The sequence below is a fragment of the Diospyros lotus genome, chromosome 9 (genome assembly GCF_014633365.1).
Source record: "Diospyros lotus cultivar Yz01 chromosome 9, ASM1463336v1, whole genome shotgun sequence".
Lineage (NCBI taxonomy): Eukaryota > Viridiplantae > Streptophyta > Magnoliopsida > Ericales > Ebenaceae > Diospyros > Diospyros lotus.
In genome coordinates this window covers 11,635,084-11,657,283 of record NC_068346.1, presented here as the reverse complement: position 1 = coordinate 11,657,283, position 22,200 = coordinate 11,635,084, and the positions used below count along the sequence as shown (strand labels likewise).

The 22,200-nt window shown below is 37.6% G+C and overlaps 1 protein-coding gene across 2 annotated transcripts in view; it reads right to left on the bottom strand.

Annotated features, from left to right (window-relative positions):
• Positions 1–22,200, bottom strand: part of LOC127809117 (uncharacterized) — a 79,888-nt gene that overhangs the window by 32,563 nt on the left and 25,125 nt on the right. For both annotated transcript variants that reach the window (XM_052347807.1, XM_052347808.1), the window contains exon 3: positions 2,988–3,056. The gene's annotated coding sequence lies outside the window, so the exon portion shown is untranslated. The remainder of the gene's footprint in view (positions 1–2,987; positions 3,057–22,200) is intronic.

Sequence of the window (22,200 nt, the reverse complement as noted above, 5' to 3'; positions counted from 1 at the left end):
AGAAGCTGATGATTCTGGAGATGCATAGCCTAATCGAGCTATAAATCATGTTAGGGAAGAAGGTCAAGTTGGAGGCCAAGTGTCAGTGGTTGAGAAATCGTTGGGTGGAATAGAAGTGGCAGCAGCTCCTAATGTTAATGCTCACAAACAGCCTTGGTATGAGTATTCAAGGCAAGTCTACAATCCTCCATTGCTGCATTTCAAGGCTATTGTTGATATTTTTGCAGCAGAGCATAGCTGTGTGTTAAATAGGGATATAATAATAGCAACTATGGCTGTAGATCTTCTCTCCTAACTTGTATTGGACGGTAATGAAGTACTAACGGAAGTCACGAACATGCATGGTCCTTCTATTAGACTCCAAGGTTCAGCTACTAGTCCAAGGTTCAACTACTAGCTATGTCAATCTAGAAGTGGCTGATCATGTCCATAGATTGGAGACCAAGCTTGATTGGATAGCTATTACCGGGGGTGGTTGTATTGAGCTGGAACTCGATGAAGTTTTCCCTATTGAAATTCTGGGCCAATTTATATTTGGAATTGATCTTGAAAACATAAGAATGAAGAAGAAGAGGCCTAGAAGGAGAAAGAAAGAAAGAAAGAGAAATTAAACAGACAGAGAAAGCGGGCATTGAATGAAGAAACAATAGCTCGATTATAATAAGTTTTTTGGGGACAAGAAACCTTTCAAGGTGAGGAAATTCTCATGACCCTAGGAGCAATAAAAGGGGCATTATTGTAATAGGGTATCAGAGTTTGTTAGGGATATTTGGTTATTTGTTAGGAGCACATAGGTGCTGTTAGAAATTAGTTAAACAACTAGCTATGCCTATAAAAAGGCCAATTGTAAGAGGAGAGGATTATGCTTGAATTAAATGAATGAAACTCTCATTTCTCTCTAAGATTTCTCTCCAATCTCCCTCTTGTTTCTCCCCCATTTTTCTCAATTTCTCTCCCTCTTTCTACTGATTTCCCCCTTCCTTCAATTCTGATTTCTCTCCTAATTCCTATCACAATCCTAGCTAACCCTAGGAATGTGACATTATGCCCCTGCCCTAACATCCACAACTTGAAGCAAGACTCAAATCTGAAAGTGACATTTCCCTTTCATCAAGATATCCTCCTCCAACAACAGATCTGGATGAGATAGCTGCAATTATTCCTTCAACAGCACTTAGCCAGTCCAAAGCTTCCATTCGAGTTGGATCCAATGGCATCTGCTTTCAATGACAATTCGATTCTTGCTATTTGAAAAGGCTGGATTAGATTTCCCTATGAGTCAACTTTAAGTTCGGGCAGTCCCTAATCACCTCGTAAACCCTTGGTGAAATTGGCTAAAGCCCCACTTTGAGCTGCCACTTTGCATTCTAGTTGATGAGTTGAATCCAAGCCATATCACATCCCAGTTGTCTCTGGCATAAATTCAATTCATTCTTCTATGTCTGTAAGCAAAACCTTTCTGTGATTCAAACTTGATACCCCAACTTGTGTATGAAAGTCAGATCTTTCTTGCTTACAACAGAGCCATAAGAGCTTATCCTGGTCTCGCTAAAGACCGGAGAATCCCTCTCCTCTCATCAGTAGCTACCTGCCTTTAACTTGGAAGTTTCATCGATACCTTTATATCCTATTTCTTGTACCTCAACCCCAGAAAAACTCAGCACACTAATATTCCAGTCTAATTCCCTAGTAAACGATGGCAAAGGATCAATTAGCAAGTCAAATCCTTACTTCTTCTTTGCAGCTATGCTTTACAGGTATCATTTTCTCCTCTATTTGTTCCAAAAGTAGCAATTTGTCATTAATGTTGCATGGTTGGCATCTCATAACCACTTTAATATCACCTTTATTCGAGAAATGAAGGACAAACATGTTCTTATCCCATGCTATGATTGCTACTCAACATGTCAATCCCCATGATTCTCATAGTACAGCTTTCACCACCTGAGGACTTAGCATCTTCTTTACATGAATCTTTCCCACCAATGACATAGCATTAATGGAAGCTACCTACAAATTCACCTCCATTGATAGTATCTTCCCTGAAAAGAAAACCGAGATACAACATTGAATGCGTCACCTTAGGCTAAACAACCAACCCTCAATCCCATAGGTTGAAGTCACAAAGACTAGAAAGTCAACTCCCCGAGAAAAGATTTTTACAAAGTGAACATTGCATTGGTGCTATTTAGTTCATTAGGGGGTAAATTATGCTGGTAGAAGTTGCCGTTTATGTTTTATACTAACTGTGCTAAAACTTGCCTCGTTAGGTTATGATCTGGTGATTGTAATTGATTTTATCTTCTTGTTGATTCAAAGCTTAACTATGTAATAAGGGCATTGGTTGTTTTTGTGTTCTGGTCGATAGACAATAGTTGTGTCTTCTTCATGAGAAGCCTGTTAGACTAATAAAATGGTTAATTACCAAAAATGGGAAGAAAAATGGCTAAACCACTTGAGGAAGTAATAAACTAAAACAAAAATGAGAACAAAATACAAGTTTACAAAAAAAATATATATATTTGATTAATAAATAGATGTAGCATCATATTTTGGCAATTTAACGAACCTCGAAAAATCTTGCGTCTTATACTGGTTAAACAAAAAGTTGTCACTTGATATGACATGACACTTGCCAAATCTATATTCATATTAGAATGGGTATTTTGTTTTATAGGGTGCATTCATGATTTCACAAATTCTTTTGCTTTGGGCCCTTCCTTGTTGGGCCATAGCTGTGGTGTAAAACCATGTTATGAACAAATATATTGTTGCGGCTACCAAAGAAAACCAACGCATTTGTTAAACAAAAGTGATTTAGTAAAATCACAATCAATGTAAATGTTATAATTAATATCTACAAATTTAAATATGGATACATAATAACACCAAAAAATAAAGAAAATGAAAAGACTTCAAACTATAAATAAAGAAATGAAAAAGGAAGAGAGAGAATGCGAGATCAGAGAGAGAGAGATGTGAAAAACCTTGAGCAATCTTTCAAGTCCTTGTCAAATGATGTCTAGAGTGTTGCGCCTTCCCGTATAAACACAATGCTAGAGAGAAACCAAAGAAAAAAATAGGTGAGTTGATTTAAAGAAAGGAAGGGTAGTTTTATATGGAGGACTTCTCCTTTATGGCAAAAAAAGAAAAAGAAAAGAAACACTCAATTTATGACTCCTATCTCTTGCTAACTATGGAGTAGGCAATTATTACTTACTAAAATAACTTGGGGGAGGGGATCATAAAGAGGCACATGCCCTGTGTCCCCATGGCACCTCATTTTCTATCCACATTAATATATCAAATGAATTAAGGCAAAATAAAGAGATTATTAAAATTAAATGCTTCAATTAATTGAAATTTCAATGAGATTGTTTTTTTTCCTTCCTAGATTACCAAAATTTCGATTTAATTTTCGGTGACCACGAGTTTGGTTTAAAACTTCTATATATGCTTATTTTTATAGAAGTACCAAATGGGATATAATTTAACTCAACAATTTGGAATGCTAAAAACAAAGGAAAGGAATAATGCTAAATTAAATCTTTACAAAAATGAAATTACTAGTACAAAAAATTGAAAAAAAAAAAAAAAAAACTAGAATGACTTCAAATTTTAGATAAAGAAAAATAAACTCAAGAAAGTAAAGAAGGGTAAGATCAAAGAGATCTAGAGATAGAGATGCGAAAAACCTTGATCAATCTTCTAATTCCTTGTATGATGATGTATAGTGTCTTGCATGTTCAACTCTAGAAGACCTCTTCAATATCTCATCCTCACATATAAACTCAATGATAGAGAGAAATTAGAGAAAAGAAAGGGTGAGTTGATTAAAGGAAAGGAAGTATAGATTTATATGGAAGACTTCTCCTTTATGACCTTGAAATAAAAACACTCATTTAAGACTCTTATCTCTTACTAAGTATGAAGATTCTTACCAAGATTTGGATGAGAGAGAGCAATCAGACTAGAGGACAGGGGAGGCGGTGTTGATGGCAACGATGCGACAGCAAGGAGGCGAAAAAAGAAAGGGAAGACGTAGAGACACTGAGAGGAATAGATCGGTGAGAAAGGAAACACAAATCAAGAGAGATCGAAGGGATGATGAGATTGGGTGAACAGGGATGATGAGATTGGGTGAACAGCAATCGGGAGCTATGTGTGCACATGTGTGTGAGAGAGAGGGGGCTAGGGTTTGTGTAGCAAATGGAAAATCACAAAAGCACTAAGAAGCCTTAGAGTCCTTTTTATAGCCAAGTTTGAGTTTACCCTAATGGGTTGCCCCTTGTGGGCTAACCCATATTGGGCCAGTCTAGCCAAATGGCTAGCCCATGGCCCTTTTTTCCCTTTCACATATTTTAAATGTATATGTTAGGGTAAATTGCCCTCACATCCTATATAGTTTGGCCTTTTGCTCAAACACCCATGTGGTTTGTTTATGGTCGTAGATGTCCCAATACTTTCCCTTTATTGTCAGTACACCTTTTCCATTAAGTTTCAACACTAACAACGTTAATTAAAAACCAATTAAGATAAAATTAATGAAAATATTCTTAATCACCTAAATAATTTTGTTTTTAAATGTTACAACCATTAGTAATAACTTTCGAATTTGGAACCAGTAGGTTCTATAATCAACAGGTGTACACGGATGCCACAACCAAGATCAATGGAGAATAGGAATTGTGGTGGTCGAAGAAGCCAAAGTTGGAGAACAACTGGTTGGAGTCGCCCACAAAAAAAAAAAAAAAAGAAGATGAAGAAAGAGAGAGAGAGAGATGATAATAAGAATTGGAGGGGCTATCATACAATGCAAAGCAACTACAAGCCTTCGAAATACACAATGTAATAGTTATTCAACAACATCAATCCAAGAATAGGCAACCAGGTTAGGGTGTATTAGAGCCTGTTTAGCAAAGCGATTTGACCACTTTTTAGCTCTCTTGGAGCTTAAAAGTTATGCAACTTGAAAGCTTTTTCATCAACTTTTTTTTCTAAGAGCTTTCAAGCATATGAAAACAACTTCTATTGACTGACAAAAATACCAATTTACGCTTAAGGAATCTAAACATTACATCAAATGTCCCTACCATCCCTATTGCTTTTTCGCTAATGTGATTGCCTTTCGTTAGCCATATCACTCCTACCTTTGTCCCTTTCTCCAACCGACACCGCCATTGATCTCGCTGCAACAACTTGCAACCCGTGTCTCTTTCTCTTTCTTTGGTTAACAACTCTAGATCTCTTAACATAGCTATCTCCTTCAATCATCCTCTTTTCGTCACCACTGTCAGTTGTCAATCCCTCTCTCTTTCTCTCTTTCTACATTGTTAACAATGGGTTTCATAACTACAAATTATTAACCTTAGGACTCTTAGATTATACCCTTAGGCGAGAAAACCCTCACATAAACCCTCTCCAACACTCTCGGATGCAGTGTAAATGTAAGAATAGAAAACATGAACAACAGAAAAGAAAATAACAGAATTGAAAAGATCAAACCATAAAAGAGACAGCAGATTTATCCTAATTCAAGCCAATTTAATTGGCTCTACATCTAGCAGTCCAACACCCCAATCCAACAGCTTTTATTGAGAAGAAACTGATCAGTACAAAACCCAAGCCCTCTCTCAATCCTATCGCTCAAGTACAACCCTTGTTCACTCCAAGAAAGCTTAAGAACACAATACACATGCCTCACTTTCTCTAGAACAAAGAATACTCACAATAGTAACCGAGAACTTGACAAGAGAGATGATCTCCTAGACTGCTGCCTTGCCCTCTTATTTATAGAGGAGGCGAAACCCCCTATATAACTAATAACTATAGGGTATTTACAATTAGACCCCCAAAGTTTATATTAATTACACTTTGGCTAAAGAAACCCTAACTGTCTAATAACTTCCAGCCAAAAGCCATCAACGCTCCACTGATCTTCTAATCAGAAAACTCTAGGCAAACCTCAACACAAATATCTTTGAAAATATATCCATATATAGTTTTATCAATTAGAATAAATCATATTTATTAGTTAAATATCAAATTTATTATATAACTATTAACAACATACGGTATATTTTGTGATAAAATACAATTAATTATGTATCACAAAATTACTTTTTTACGGATTTCTTTGTAAAAACTAGTATACCTTTTTGGCCATTTTATAATTTCTTACAACTTATAAATTTTTCTTCTACCAAACACATAACTATATAACTAGCATCAGTAGAACACATTTTATCCAAACACCTTATTAGCTTAAAAGCATTACAACTTAAAAGCTCTCTTATAAAATAAAAAAATAAAGTCATCTTATTTGGATTATTTCTTACCCCTTATTTGGGATGATTGTGGAATTCTATAATTTATTTAGATCCAACTTTTTATGTTCGGAATGAAAAAAAAAAAAATTGTGAAATTGAATTCTGTGGAGTTCAACTATACCAACGAAACCAAGTGGAATTTGGAAATGAATTCCACAGCTTGAGAATAAAATTTGTTTATGGACAAAAATACCTTCACCCACTTTCCTAACCACCAAACTTTGTCTTTATCTTCGTCGTCGGCCCTCAGCACTCCAAGGTCACTGTTGGAGATTGCAAGCCAAGGCTTTTTCAATATAATTTTATTCGAGCACTTATATTATTCATATTTAGTTATTTTAAAATTGTTGAACATAACTAGTTAATTCCTAATTCCAAAAATAATTTTCAAAATTAATATATACATATACATCATAGAATATTAAAATATGTATATATGTTTTCTTCATTTTTTTCAGATAGCAGTTGTAACATCCTGCATCGAGCGATAGGAAAGACCAGAACAACTTACCCTGATGGGCCTACGCGAACTTCCCAGGGGTTACACGTCCTTAAACTTTCTCAGCTCAAACACGCTTAATCTGAGAGTTCTTTGCCTACATTCAGCCCAAAAGGTATTCAACTAATGTTGTTTCTTTTCTTACTTATTCTTGATATATTCTACCTTTCTCTGGGCTCTTGGGGTATTACATTCTTCCCCCCTTGAGCACATGACATCCTCGTCATGTGACCTTACAATTGGTCAAAGATCTTCTCCCATTTGGGGGCTGCCATCCTAAAAACCTGTCAAAAGTCGCTCCTTGGATAGTCCCTCGAGCCCTGGCACCACTCCCCACCCTCATTGGACCGCCTTTACTAAAGGTCGACTCTGATACCACCTATAACATCCTGTTTCGAGCGATAGGAAGGACCGGAACAACTTACCCTGATGGGCCTACGCGAACTTCCCAAGGGGTCACCCATCCTTGAGTTTCCCCAACTCAATCACACTTAACCCGGGAGTTCTTTGCCTACATTCAGCCCAAAAGGTATCCAGCTGGTGTTGTTTCCTTCCTTACTTATCCTTGATATATACTAACTTTCTCTAGGCTCTTGGAGTAATACAACAGCTGTTTTTTCTTTACTTTAACAAGGTTATTATATCGAGGGTATTTTAGGAAATAAAAGTAAATGAAACTTTAATCATGGATTCACTCCAAACATAGATTCGTGGAATTCAATTTAATTCCATATTTTTTATATTTTACTCTTGTGATAAGGTTTTGATGATGAAAAATTGTGTACCTAAAATTATGTATGTGTTTCTTTTCAAAACTAAAATCAATTTCACCTTATATGAGCATCACATTTTCAAAACACAAAACTGTCTTGTTCATCAAAGGAGATTGGAAAAACAAAGTTTAACATCTCTCAAAATTATCCCCAAAGATCTTTTAAAATTGGTGTCTTGTATTGATAAAATGAAGTAAATATCCTTCAAGAAAAAACAAGCCATCTATCGACTTCTTAAGCTAGTTTGCCTTAATCTATCGATCGATCCTCTTTGATCTATGGACCGACAGAATGATAGTTTTTAAAATTTGATGTTTTGCATTAATCTATCGATCGATCCTCTTTGATCTGTCGACCGACAGAATGATAGTTCCTTAAAATTTGATGTTTTGTCTTAATCTGTCTACTGATCCAAATGGATCTGTCGACCGAATGCTATTTACCAAATATGTCGACCGTTTGCTTCAAAGTTGTCAACCATCAGAAGGATTACCCTTTCATGTTTTGCATTTTAAGCCTCTGTTTGTCGATCGATCATCTATGATCTGTCAACCGACAGAATGCCTTGCAAGACGGTGTCAACAATTATTTCTTAGATTGTCAACCGATGCCTTGTATTTGTCGGCCATTTTTGTCGCAAGAATCCCCAACGGCTGGTTTTTCCACTAATCCAAAGTGTTCTTCCCACTACCAACGACTATATTCTTGCAAGATCACGTCAACCACTATAAATAGAAGTTAGATAATTCAAACTAGTGAAGTGATCATATTACAAGCTCTCAAGTGATTATTCATTTTGTGCTTCATTATTCCATTCATTTTTCTCTTCCAAGGCTTTGCATTAACTTTGTAAAATTTTATTTCCAAGCCTTGTATTCATTTGTGAGAAGAATTTGTAACTAAGAGGTTTGTCTCTCAAACTCTTTCATCAATTGTATCACTCTCTATCTTACCCAGCTTATAACTAGAGGGCTTGCTTATTTTAGGCAAGAGGTTTGTATTTCCTAGCTTGTTACTAGAGAGCTTGTTTGGTTAAACAAGAGGTTGTAATACCTAACTTGTTGCTAGAGGGCTTGTTTGTCTAAGCAAGAGGTTGTAAATTCCTAACTTGTTAACTAAAGCGCCTATCCAAAGAGAGGAGAATTATAGTGGATTGGTTGAAAAATCCTTAGTGAGGAGGTAAGGTAGTGAATTAAGCTTAGTTTAAGCTGAACCACTATATATCACTTGTGTCTTTCTTATTTTACTTATAGTTCTAAGCAATTCTCTTACAAGCATTAAAATCTCATTTTTCACCAAAAAGGATTTCAAACTTCAATCAATTTTTTAAATAGCCTAATTCACCCCCCCCCCCCCTTCGCGGGGGTATTGGTGCTATTTCTATATGCAATCCTAACAATTTTAAGTTGATTCATTCCAAATATGATAATTCATTTACAAATGAATTCCAAATTTCAAGTTCATTCATTCCAAAGAGAGCCTTAAATAATACCCATACTCAAAACATTTACATGAAACACGATAAAAAAAATTCCCTTATTTATTTATTTCATCCATTTTGCCACTTTTTTATTTAATTTCAAATTTTTTAAATTTCCTCAAATCTTCGGGTCTTTACATTTTTCACCATTATAAAAATTTGTCCCCAAACTTTCCCAGGGTTAAGACAAATAGGGTACTCTCCCATCATGGTATTTCATGCTTCTTGCATAACCTTATCATAGAAGTGCCTTTGCCATGGTTCTAAACAAATCTCAATTAGATAGGGTCTCCACATTGGTCCATTAAAACAGAGACAAACTACCCCATCACTAGCAAACCTTGAGTACTTTCGTATAATCTAGGGTGGGAATACATATTATGGGTTTAGTGTATATTACCAACGCATGGTTACGAAGAATACAAAAGACTCCACCTACAAGCGATAGTAGTGCTAGACAATATGCCACATTAACAATATATGCATTTATTTCGAGGGTAATTCTATCGAAGGCTAAGCTTGCTTCTTATGCCTGACCTCGTTTCTTATTTTACTGATAGTCTCAAATATTCTCGATCAATAACCATGAATTCTTATGGCTATTACAAGCTTGCTCAAATTGAGCAAATCTTATCAAATTCAAGCTGTTATATTTTTGTGAAACACCAAATGAGGCCCAAAGGTTGGAGGGCCATTTGGCAACCGTGGGCTGCCCATTTGGGCGCCCAGTGGAGGGCCATTTGGCAGCCACCATTGGCCCAGCCCAAGCCCTTTGGCTTTTGGCTTTTGGCTTTTGTCGCGTAGCCTGCAGCTATTCTCTTGCATGATTTCATCCTAGCCATTGCAGCTTCCTTTATCGTGTGCGATCTCAGCCATCCAAATGCATTATTTATCTCTCGCCTCGAGATTGATGATTTGATCGGGGAAGACGAAAGAAAAGAGGGGTTTGGCCGAGAGTTGTCATTTAGGGTTTTTACTCTCTCTCTCTCTCTCTCTCACTCTCACTCTCTCTCTCTCTGTAAATCTCTGTACAGTTCATCTTCCACTTGTCCATATGTGTTCTCTGGTTTTTTAATTCTAGGTAAGCTCCTAATTTGTTAGTGATTTTGAGCATTTTGTATAGAGAACCAGGGTTGTTTTTGTTTTGATTTCGTGTATGGTTGTAATCGGATTGAGTATATAGTGGAGTGAGCTCTTCTCACCGGAGCTCAAGTGGACGTAGCCCCTATTTGGGGTGAACCACTATAAATCGTGTGCCTCTTGTTTCGTTTATGCTTTTAATATCTGTTGTGTTGTGTTTATACTCTCGGCCAGATTAGTTGATATCATCAGTGCTTGATTTTGACTGTGTATGAGGAGATTTGCTATCTCCGTTTATTCGTAACAGTAGTATCAAAGCCTCTGGTTTGCGTATCCAAAGTCTTTGAGTCAAAATCATGTTCGATTCTTTTTCTCGAAATCTAGGGTTTCCTTTCTTTCTCTGTGTCGGTGTTGTTCTTTAAAAAATCCTAGGGTTTTCTGAAAAGAGACTCTGTCAGCGGGAGTTTGTTGTACAGGTCTCAGTCAGTAATCTAGGATTTATTTTTGGGCATTTTTCGTACAACACGAAAATGACAACAACCCGATTTGAAATCGGTACATTCGATGGAAAGGGGGATTTCGGAAGTTGGAAAAAGAAGATGAGGGTTTTTCTCTCTCATCACAAAGTGCTTATAGCACTCGAGCCAGATGACCGCAAATGGTCACCTGAGCAGCTAGCTCGAACTGATGAAATCAGAGAAGAGGCTTTTAATCTGATATTCCTCCATCTCGGTGATTCTGTAATCCGTAAGGTTGACGATATAACTCTACCCCTTGATCTTTGGAATAGATTAGAATCTTTATATTCTGTAATGTCTGCTCCAAATTTGGTTTATTTAAAAGGCATGTTTAACTTTAAGATGAATACCTCTAAGTCTATGGATGAAAACATAGATGAATTTACTAGACTTACTTTGTTATTAAGAGGTACTGATCAGGCTTTAGGTGATATTAGTGAAGCCATGATTTTGTTAAACTCTCTACCTGATGATTATGATGTAGTGAAGCATGCTTTACGTTATACTGGTATAGTCCCTAGTATGGAACTTGTTATTTCTGGTATTAAGGCTAGAGAACTAGAACTCAGTACTTCTAAGAAACCGGGCAATAATTTGTTTGTAAAAGGAAATGCTGATAAAAGAAATTATACTGTGAATACTGAACAACTTAATGGGTCAAGGCAGAAGGGAAAAAAGAAAGATAAAAAGGGAAAACAAAAACAAAAATGGAAGTGTTACCACTGTAGGAAAGAGGGACATATAAAGAAATACTGTTATGATTATTTGAAAAAATTAAAGCAAGGGGGCAATGTAACTGTAGCAGCTAATAGTTCTAACTGTTTAGCTAAAGTGCTTAATGTACCTATTAATTCTGTTAAAAATGAATGGATCATGAACTCTGGCTGCTCCTTTCATATGTGCCCTAATATTGACTGGTTTCATAACTTTAATAACAGAGAAAGTGGAATAGTGTATATGGGTAACAACCATTCATGTAGTGTTCAGGATAAAAGTGATATTACTCTTAAGTTGCATGACAACAAAGTAAGAACACTCACTGATGTAAGATATGTACCTGGTCTTAAAAGAAATTTGATTTCTCTCGGTACTCTTGATGAGTTAGGATTTTCTTACAAAGCTGAAAATGGTTCTTTGAATGTTTTTAAAGGAGAAGATTTAATCCTAACTGGTTCAAAGAAAAATGGTTTATATGTTTTAAATGGTTGTTTTCACTCCTCTATTATATCAAACTCTGCATGCTATGTTAACACTGATAAGACAGAATTATGGCACTTGAGACTTGGTCACATGACCTTGAAAGGTTTGCAGGCACTGTCAAACCAAAGATACATTGGTTCAGTGTCTGCTGAGACCCTTGATTTTTATGAACCATGTGTGCTAGGCAAACAACACAGGATGAGTTTCTATAAGGGAACTCACCTGGCGAAGGAATGCCTTGAGTACTTACATGCAGATCTCTGGGGGTCTTCCCAGGTCCCCACCCATGGCGGCAACAGGTATTTTCTCTCTATCATAGATGATTTTATTAGAAAGGTGTGGGTTTTTCTATTAAAAACTAAAGATCAAACATTAGAGAAATTCAAAACATGGAAGATCTTAATAGAAAATCAAGCTGACAGGAAAATCAAAACCCTTAGAACAGATAATGGGTTAGAATTCTGTAACAGAGAATTTGATGAATATTGCAACTCCCATAGTATAATCAAGCATAAAACTGTTAGGAACACACCTCAACAAAATGGGGTGGCTGAAAGAATGAACCGAACCCTCCTTGAAAAAGTCAGGTGCCTTTTGTTCACATCTGGTTTGCCTAAATCCTTCTGGGGAGAGGCCTTAGCTACAACATCACACCTAGTAAATAGAAGTCCTTCTACTATCCTTAATTTTAAATGCCCTGAAGAAAAGTAGACTGGAAGGAAATTAAACTTAAATTACTTAAGAACTTTTGGCTGTGAAGCCTATGCTCACCAGTCAGAAAGTAAACTGGAACCTAGATCCACAAAGTGTGTTTTTGTTAGGTATCAGGAAGGAACTAAGGGATATAGGCTATGGGAAAGACAGTCCAAGGGTGTAAAAATTATCATTAGCTGTGATGTTATATTTAATGAAGCTATCTTCCCTTGCAAATTATCTCACACTGAAGAATCAAACCAACATAGTGACACAAATAATTTTATCAGCTTAGGAGGAACCCAAATAGAGGTGGAGCACCCAGTTATAAATGATAACCCTCCTGGTGCTCTAGTTATACCAGAACCTCAACCAGAAGGTGATCCCTCACCCATATCAAACTCAGACCAAACCTCTAATCATGAAATTGATCATGAGGAACAATATGGTGAAACTGAGATTGAGGTGGAGCAACATGACTCCCCTCAACATGATCTTGGTGATTACCAACTTGCCCGAGATAGAAACAGGAAGTCCATAAGACCACTTGCTAGGTATGCTTTTTCAGATTTAGTATTTTGTGCCCTGGTGGCAGGTGTTGAAATGAGGAGTAGTGAGCCTTCCTCTTATGAGGAGGCTGTCAACTCACAGGAAAGTCAAAAATGGCAGCAAGCCATGGACGAAGAAATGGCCGCTCTCATGGCCAACAAAACTTGGGTTCTTGTCCCTCGTCCAGAAAATCAAAAGCTGATCCAATGTAAGTGGTTGTTCAAACTAAAAGAAGGTATGTCTTCTAATGACCCTATTAGATATAAAGCAAGACTAGTAACTAAGGGATTTACACAAAGGGAAGGAATAGATTATACTGAAATTTTCTCTCATGTGGTTAAATTTAAGAAAATCTGCATGATGCTTACAATTGTAGTTCAATTTGATTTAGAACTTGAACAGTAAGATATTAAAACTGCATTTCTACATGGAGACCTTGATGAACACATTTACATGGTTCAGCCCACTGGTTATGTTGTTTTTGAAAAATCTGATCATGTCTGTTTGTTGAAAAAATCTCTGTATGGCTTAAAACAGGCCCCAAGACAATGATACAAAAAATTTGATAATTTCGTTCTAGTGGCTGGTTTTGTTAGAACTCAATATGACAATTGTTTTTATTTTATGATCACTGATATTTCTGTTTATCTACTGTTGTATGTAGATGATATCCTACTTATTAGCAAGTCTAAGTCAAAAATTAAGGAGTAAAAATCAATGTTAAATGCAACCTTTGATATGAAAGACTTAGGCCCTGCTAAGAAAATGTTAGGAATGAAAATTGAGAGAAATAGAAGCAACAATAGTCTCAAAATACATCAGCATGATTATTTGGTAAAAGCTGTTCATAAATTTGGAATGCAAAATTGTAAAAATCTTATAGTTCCCTTGGCTGGACATTTTATTTTATCTAAATTACAGTGTCCCACATCCAATTCTGAAATTGTAAAAATGGAAAATGCCCCTTATGCAAATGTAATTGGAACAATTATGTATTCAATGATAAGTACCAGGCCAGACCTTGCATATTCAATTTCATTACTTAGTCAATATATGTCAAACCCTGGGAAAATTCATTGGGATGCTTTAAAACATTTGCTTAGGTACATAAATGGTTCTGTATGCATTGGTTTAAATTTTAAGAAAAGGTTTGATGCACTTGATCTTTTTGGGTATGTTGACTCTAATTTTGCAGGGGATAGAGACTCCAAAAAATCCACCACTACCTTTTATTTCACCTTAGATGGAAATTGCATCAACTGGAAGTCTCAACTACAGCCACTTGTTGCTCTGTCCTCTACTGAGGCAGAGTACGTGGCTGTAACTGATGGCTTCAAGGTATTCTCAAGGAAATCCACTTGCTTCAAAGCAAAGTGGTGGTTTTCTCGAATAGCCAAAGTTCCATTCACCTGTCCAAAAATCCTGGGTATCATGATCGAACCAAACATGTGGATGTGAAATATCATTATGTAAGGGAAATGATAGCCAATGGAATTGTGGGCATCCAGAAAGTTTCTACAGCCAACAATCCTGTTGACATGGGCACCAAGGTATTGACTGCAACTAAATTCAAGCATTGCTTGAATTTGTTGCATATCGATGATGGCTAAATTATTTTAGTCATCTAGAGCAGTGAAGGTGAGAATTGTAGCATGCTACACTTATATATCATATCTGATTACTTAGTCATTTGATGTTTCAAGCTGGAGTTTGTTATATTTTTGTGAAACACCAAATGAGGCCAAAAGGTTGGGGGGCCATTTGGCAACCATGGGCTGCCCATTTGGGCGTCCACTGGAGGGCCATTTGGCAGCCACCATTGGCCCAGCCCAAGCCCTTTGGCTTTTGGCTTTTGGCTTTTGGCTTTTGTCGCGTAGCCTGCAGCTGTTCTCTTGCATGATTTCATCCTAGCCATTGCAGCTTTCTTTATCGTGTGCGATCTCAGCCATCCAGATGCATTATTTATCTCTCACCTCAAGATTGATGATTTGATCGGGGAAGACGAAAGAAAAGAAGGGTTTGGCCGAGAGTTGTCATTTAGGGTTTTTACTCTCTCTCTCTCTCTCTCTCTCTCTCTCTTTGTAAATCTCTGTACAGTTCATCTTCCTCTTGTCCATATGTGTTCTCTGATTTTTTGATTCTAGGTAAGCTCCTAATCTGTTAATGATTCTGAGCATTTTGTATAGAGAACCAGGGTTGTTTTTGTTTTGATTTCGTGTATGGTTGTAATCGGATTGAGTATATAGTGGAGTGAGCTCTTTTCACCGGAGCTCAAGTAGACGTAGCCCCTATTTGGGGTAAACCACTATAAATCGTGTGCCTCTTGTTTCGTTTATGCTTTTAATATCTGCTGTGTTGTGTTTATACTCTCAGCTAGATTAGTTGATATCATCAGTGCTTGATTTTGACTGTGTATGAGGAGATCTGCTATCTCTGTTTATTCATAACACAAGCGATGGCAACTAGTACTATAAATACAATTAAGATAGATAATGCATGTTCAATGTATAGTTTAGAGTTAGTTCGAACTATCAATCCATATGCAACAGGAAAACGATGATCAAACAAGTGAGTTCCAAGAGCCTAATGTAGCATTTCACAAAAATAGGAAATAAAGATGGACTCGTCATCCATCATAACTACAATTGAGACTTTAAGAAATGTGATAGTGTCATTCATAGGCTCTGAAGCAAAACTGCGGAGTTCAATATGGAATAAAATGCACTAACTTAGCCATTGGGCAATTACCACCCAAATGACATCTTTGACTTTAGGGATTCGGGAAACTCAGTCACGAAATTGTTACAACCTTGAGGGTTCACAACTAGCATTTATCCTAGGAGCATAAGCCCCCAAAAGTACAAATTATAAAACAAGAAAACATCTATAGCTAATAAATATCTAATAATAATATTGGACATGAATCATTTCAAAAGATGTAATAGTAGGGTGATAGGAATGCGCATCCATCATACATATATTAGAATTAGAGTCTAATCTACATTCAGAATAACAGTGTAACATTATAACTAAGTATACAATAATATCCCATAAATAAGAGGTACAAAAAATAATGTAAATGTATATCTATGTACACCAATTAATCCTGAAATACGAGTACAGGCCATATCATGTAATAAAGCCATAATACTCAAGTGTGTCCCCACAAAGCATGCCTATACAACAAAATATAGAGACATGCATATCGATAGTCCATATCGAAGGATCAGCTACATCGATACCAAAATACCCTAAGAAATGTTAAACAAAGAGGGTGAGTCAAGGGGGATCTAGGAATATATGTTGGGTGAGGCTGAAATTTTAAAAAGTTAATGTAATAAAATTCTTATGTAATTAATGATAGGATTTGGGTTTGAAATTAATAATAAAAGTTAATTTTAAAAAGCTATTATTTGGGTTTGGTTGAAATTAATTATAGGATTTGGGTGGGTTTGGTCTTGGGATTACAATTTTTTACTTATAAATGGGTTATGGCTAGGAGTGGAGAGTTGCACATCATAGATTTTAGCATGGGCTGTAATTTTTTTTGGGCTGGGCTTTCATTAAAAAAAAAATTACACTAAAAAATTGAATCTAGTAGTGGGCAGCCCAGAGCAGCTCACTAGTAGATTTGCCCCTAGGGTGAGTCCTCTATACTCGCAAATATAAGGTATGTGATGCCTACTAGGAGAGAATGCAGTAAGACATGAACCCAGGAAAGTATGGATACTAGTATAATACTATGTAAACTAAATATAGAGAGTGTATCTCTATAATACATACATGATGTAAAGCAAGAAAGAATAGTTCAAGGGAGTAAGTACAAAAAAGCAAATCCAATCTAATGCAATAAAAAAATCTATAATCAAGAACAATATACACTAAACAATTTAACAACGGTCCATTAATAGTAAGCAAAATGTGTACCATGGAATAGTAAATCAATTTATGCCAATATCTCTCTTAATGGGATGAAAATATTTCACTAGCCTTTTAAAACATTTGACTAATTAATTTATAACTCATATAAAATGAACAAATAAGAGTTATGCATGAAACAATAGTAAGGGTCTGTTCGGCCTTGACTTGAGAAGTGGGATGGCATAAGTTTGCCAGCCAAACCAAAATTTTGTGTCTGGTGAACTCAAACTCACCCAACTCAATGTAAAGTGGGATGAGTTAAGGCCAAAACTCAACCTAACAATTTTGATGAGGTTGAGTTTGAGAGAACATTTTCTACATATTCCAATCTTACCCTTTTATAATAACTAAAACATTTTTTACCCTTTTCCTTACTTTATATTTATATATATAATATATATTTTAACAAATATATTTATTTTCATATTACTTATAAATATTTTTATAAAATAGATTTGTTAAACTATATATTTTGTAATCACAAATTATACAAAAATTTGCTAAGATATACTTTACATGTAATAATAATATTTATATATGATTGTTTATGTAATTAATTTAGTTTTTACATATTTATGTTTAATTATAATGTTTATGTCCTTTTTAGACATTTAACATTCTAATTCAACTCAACTTTAGTATTTTAACAAAGAGTTGCAATTGAAACTCATCTTAACTTGATAACTTTACCAATCACTTTTATCTAATCAAACTCACCTCAAAGCAATTGCCTTACCGCAAGGCCAAACAAGGCCTAAATAGTGCAGAAATATAGAGTTAAGCATAACATAACCTTTTGTCATGTACCTGCACCTATAGACTTAGTACACGTAATTGAGAGTAGTTATAGGCTGTTATGCATTGTACTTAGATGCTATATACAGTTGTACTTGGGCAGTTGTTTGTTTTGGCTGGAAGAGCATTCTCCACGTGACCAGGGGTATCAGCATAAATAAACTGATCCAACCCTTTTGAGGCATCCAGAGAATTCATTTTGAATACAATCCTCTCTCTCTCCCTCTCTCTCTTTATCATTCTCTCTCTCTCAGCCCTTTGTTTTCACTAATTCTCATCCGATTGGAGAGAATTCATTGTCAGATACTTACAATTTGACAATTTTGGTATCAGAGCACGTCCTAGGCTGGAGTGGTTCCCTGCAAATCTTGTTTGATGGCAAACAGTACTCGGATGAAGAATTTTGAATCTCACATGCAACAATTCGACTCGACGGTAGCTGATTTACAAGCTTAGGCAGATCAGTTGGAGATCGGGTCCAACAAGAACCATAAGGCAATCATTTTGATAGATAGGAAGTTGGATGGGAAGCCAGATTCGAGAACAACTCCAAGGCTTCATGATGATGTTGGCCACACAGAACTAGGTAAGAATTTCATCCGATTTTTCTCCTAGGGAGAGATCAGACCCGATCCTACCTGAACATGGGATGAATCATTGGGCTACCGGAACCTTTGAATTTGGGGGAGATCCGATGGAGCTATAGGGGAGAATGTGTTGGACTACCAACTCAAATTCAAAGAGTGCCAATGGGCCCATTTTGTGGAGGAGATATGTGAGAGATTTGGAGATCGAGGCCTAGTGGACATAGTGAAGGAGTTCAATAAGCTTAGACAAGAGGGATTAGTGTTATACTACCAGCTCAAATTCGAAGAGTTGAAGTCACTCATGCTGAACCACAACCCCCATCTGACAGAAGCATACTTTGTCTCAAGCTTCATAAGTGGCTTGAGCTAAGAGCTAAGACCAATGGTGAAAGTGTACAGCCTAAGACCCTCAAGCATGCGGCAGAGAGTGCAAGGTTGCATGAGTTAACGATGGAGGCTCTGATGAAGAAGCAAAGGTTACTAGCCAAAGGGGGAAATCATAACGTGCTACCACAAGGGAGTAAAGGATATATCAAGGAGATGAGTAGAGGGAATCAAGCGGCCAAGTGCTTGACATTACCAACCCATACTACTCGAGGAGCTAAGATGATAGAATAGAGGAGGCAAGTCAAACTTTATTTCTGGTGTGGTGATACGTACTACCTAGGGCATCAATGCAAAAAAACAGCTGCTCTTATTAGAAGGAGAAGAAGTAGGGGAAGAGGAGACATCTGATTCACATGAAGAAGAGGAGGAAGATAACGGGGAAAGATCCCTACACGCCTTAAGAGGACTGACCGATAGCAAAATAATCAAGGTGGAAGGTGTCACAGTTATGGAATGTGACAGTAATAATCCTTCTAATTCAATGTGTAGGGGAAGAGATAGCTAAAGATCTGTGGGAGGAAAGGGAGAGATTGGAAAAGAAGGAGAGAGTGAGAGAATGAGAGAAGTTGAGAGAGTAAGGACTATATTCTTTCTTCATAATCGATAATCTCATACAAGAAAAAGCCTGAGCTTATATAGCTTGTTCTAGGGTGCTGCCACAGCAGATCACAGCCCCATAACAAACTATTTTGTCTTATCTTAGCCACTTTTACACCTGGACATTCCTTCTAACTAACTAACAGCTGGAAAAAAAAAATTACAATTTAAACAATAAAGAGAAACAACAGCAGTAAATAAATCCGCAACAATTTCTTGTCCTCAAGAAATGTTTAAGAGGCTAGCTGTTCTAGGGAATTGTTGTAGTAGTTGGGGAAGGTATTCCCAGGTGTCCTCCCCCACAGATCCTCTTTGCCATCTGACCAGCACTTGAATAAGAGGGGCCCCTTGGTGGTAGGTGACTCTTTTGTCCAAAATAGCCTCTGGCTCCTTCATAACTTCCTTCTCCCTGGGTAAAACGAGTAGCCTCGGGTTCACTCGCCTATCCAGTTGTCTTCTTTAGTAAGGAAATGTGAAAGACCAGATGGATGTTGGATCCTTCGGAAAGTTGCAAACGGTAAGCCACCTTGCCTACCTTGGCTGTTACGAGGAAGGGGACGAAGTATTTAGGGCTGAGTTTAGAGACTAGTCCTTGAGAGATGGACTCAAGATGAGGGTACCTCAGCCGTAGGTACATTTTCTCCCACTTCAAACTCTCGCTCAGTCCTCCTCCTATCGGCCTGCTGCTTCATCCGGTTTTGGGCTGATGCCAACTCCTACTTGAGTTGTTGTAACACCCCTCTCCTTTGCTGGAAATACTCCTCAACTATTGCAGTTGAGGTACACTCTTCGGTGGTTGGTAAGATAGGTGGTTTAAACCCAAATACAGCTTCAAAGGGGGACATTTTTATAGATGCACAGTGGCTGGAATTATACCACCACTACGCTAGAGCTAACCACCTATGCCAACTCTTAGGTTTCAGTAAACACATGCAGCAGAGGTAGGTTTCAAGGCTTTGGTTCATCCTTTCTGTCTGCCCATCTGATTGGGGATGATAAGCAGTTGGAAAGGTTGAGTTCTGTCCCCATGTTCTTCATTAACTCCCTCCAAAAGTGGCTAGTAAAGATCTTATCCCGATCTGATACGATAGTCTTAGGAACCCCATGCATCGCTACTACTCGGTCAGTGAACACCCTAGCCACTTATTGGGTTGTATAGGGGTGCGCTAACCCCACAAAGTGTGCAAACTTGGTCAGCCTATCCACGATCACCATTACACAATCCTTGCCCTTGGATCTTGACAGCCCTTCAATGAAATCCATGGACACACTTGTCCATGGCTGTTTTGGGATGGGTAGGGGTTAAAGTAGCCCTGGGTACGCCACATTCTCATGTTTGCACCTCTTACATGTATCACACCCCAAAACAAAATCCTTAATTATCACCCTAAGCCCAGGCCAGTAGAATAGCTGTCGCACCCTCAAGTAGGTATTTTGGATGCCTGAATGTCCCCCTAAAGGGGACTCATGAAGGGACTGCAGAATTTTCTTCTTGAGCTCCTCCTTGTGGCCTATTACTATCCGGCCTTTATACCTCAGCAGACCATCCACCATTGTATATCCTTCTGCCTCACTGCTTCCCAGAGCCAGTTTTTCCAGCAGGCTTTTGATATGGTCATCCCCCTCATAGTTGTCCCCCACCTTCTTACACCATTTGGGAATTACAACAGTCAGTGCAGTTGCACTTGCTTCCTCTTGGCATCTGGAAAATGCATATGCTGCTAAGTTCTCCTTCCCTTTCTTATATTGAATGGAGTAGTCCAACCCCATCAGGTTGGCCATCCCCTTCTTTTGGAGTTGAGTTTGAAGCTTTTGTTGGAGTAAGAACTTCAAAGACTCGTGATTCGTCTTGATTATGAACCTCCCCGCCTCCAAATAATGGCGCCATTTTTCCACAGCCATTAGAACAGCCAAGAATTCATTCTCATAAATACTCAGTCCGAGGTGTTTAGGACTGAGGGCTTGGCTTAGAAAAGCCAATGGCCCGCCATCTTGCATCAAAACTGCGCCAATCCCAACTCCACAAGCATCCGTCTCAAGCACAAAAGGTTTGTTGAAGTCCGACAACCCTAATGTGGGTACCCTGCTCATCGCCATCTTCAGTTCCTCGAAAGCAGAGTCTGCCTCCGACTCCCACTGGAAGTTTCCCTTCTTTAATAAGTTTGTAAGTGGTTTGCTCATGGCCCCATACCCTTTAACAAACCTGCGGTAGTAACCGGTGAGCCCTAAAAATCCCCTAAGAGCTCTTATTGTAGTGGGTTTTGGCCAACTAAGCATAGCTTCCACCTTTCTTGGGTCGGTACTGATCCCCTTCTCTGAAATTAAGTGTCCCAAGTATTCCACTTAGTCCTAGCCGAATGCACATTTAGATCTTTTGATGAATAGTTGGTTTCTTCTAAGGACCTCAAAAGTGGTTCTTAGGTGGGTGAGGTGTTGGTCCAAGGTGGGGCTATATACAAGGATATCATCACAGAACACAAGGATGAATTTTCTTAGATAGGGTTCAAATATCCGGTTCATTAGATATTGGAAAGTGGTTGGGGCATTGGTGAGCCCAAAGGGCATCACCAAGAACTCAAAATGGCCATGGTGAGTTCGGAAGGCTGTTTTGTGGATATCCTCGGGCTTCATCCTTATTTGGTGATAGCCTAAGCGCAAATCCAGCTTAGAAAAGAACTTGGCTTGGTGTAACTCATCCATAAGGTCTTCAACAAGGGGTATGGGAAATTTATCTTTGATGGTTAGAGAATTAAGTAGGCAATAATCTACACAAAAGCACCAAGAATCATCTT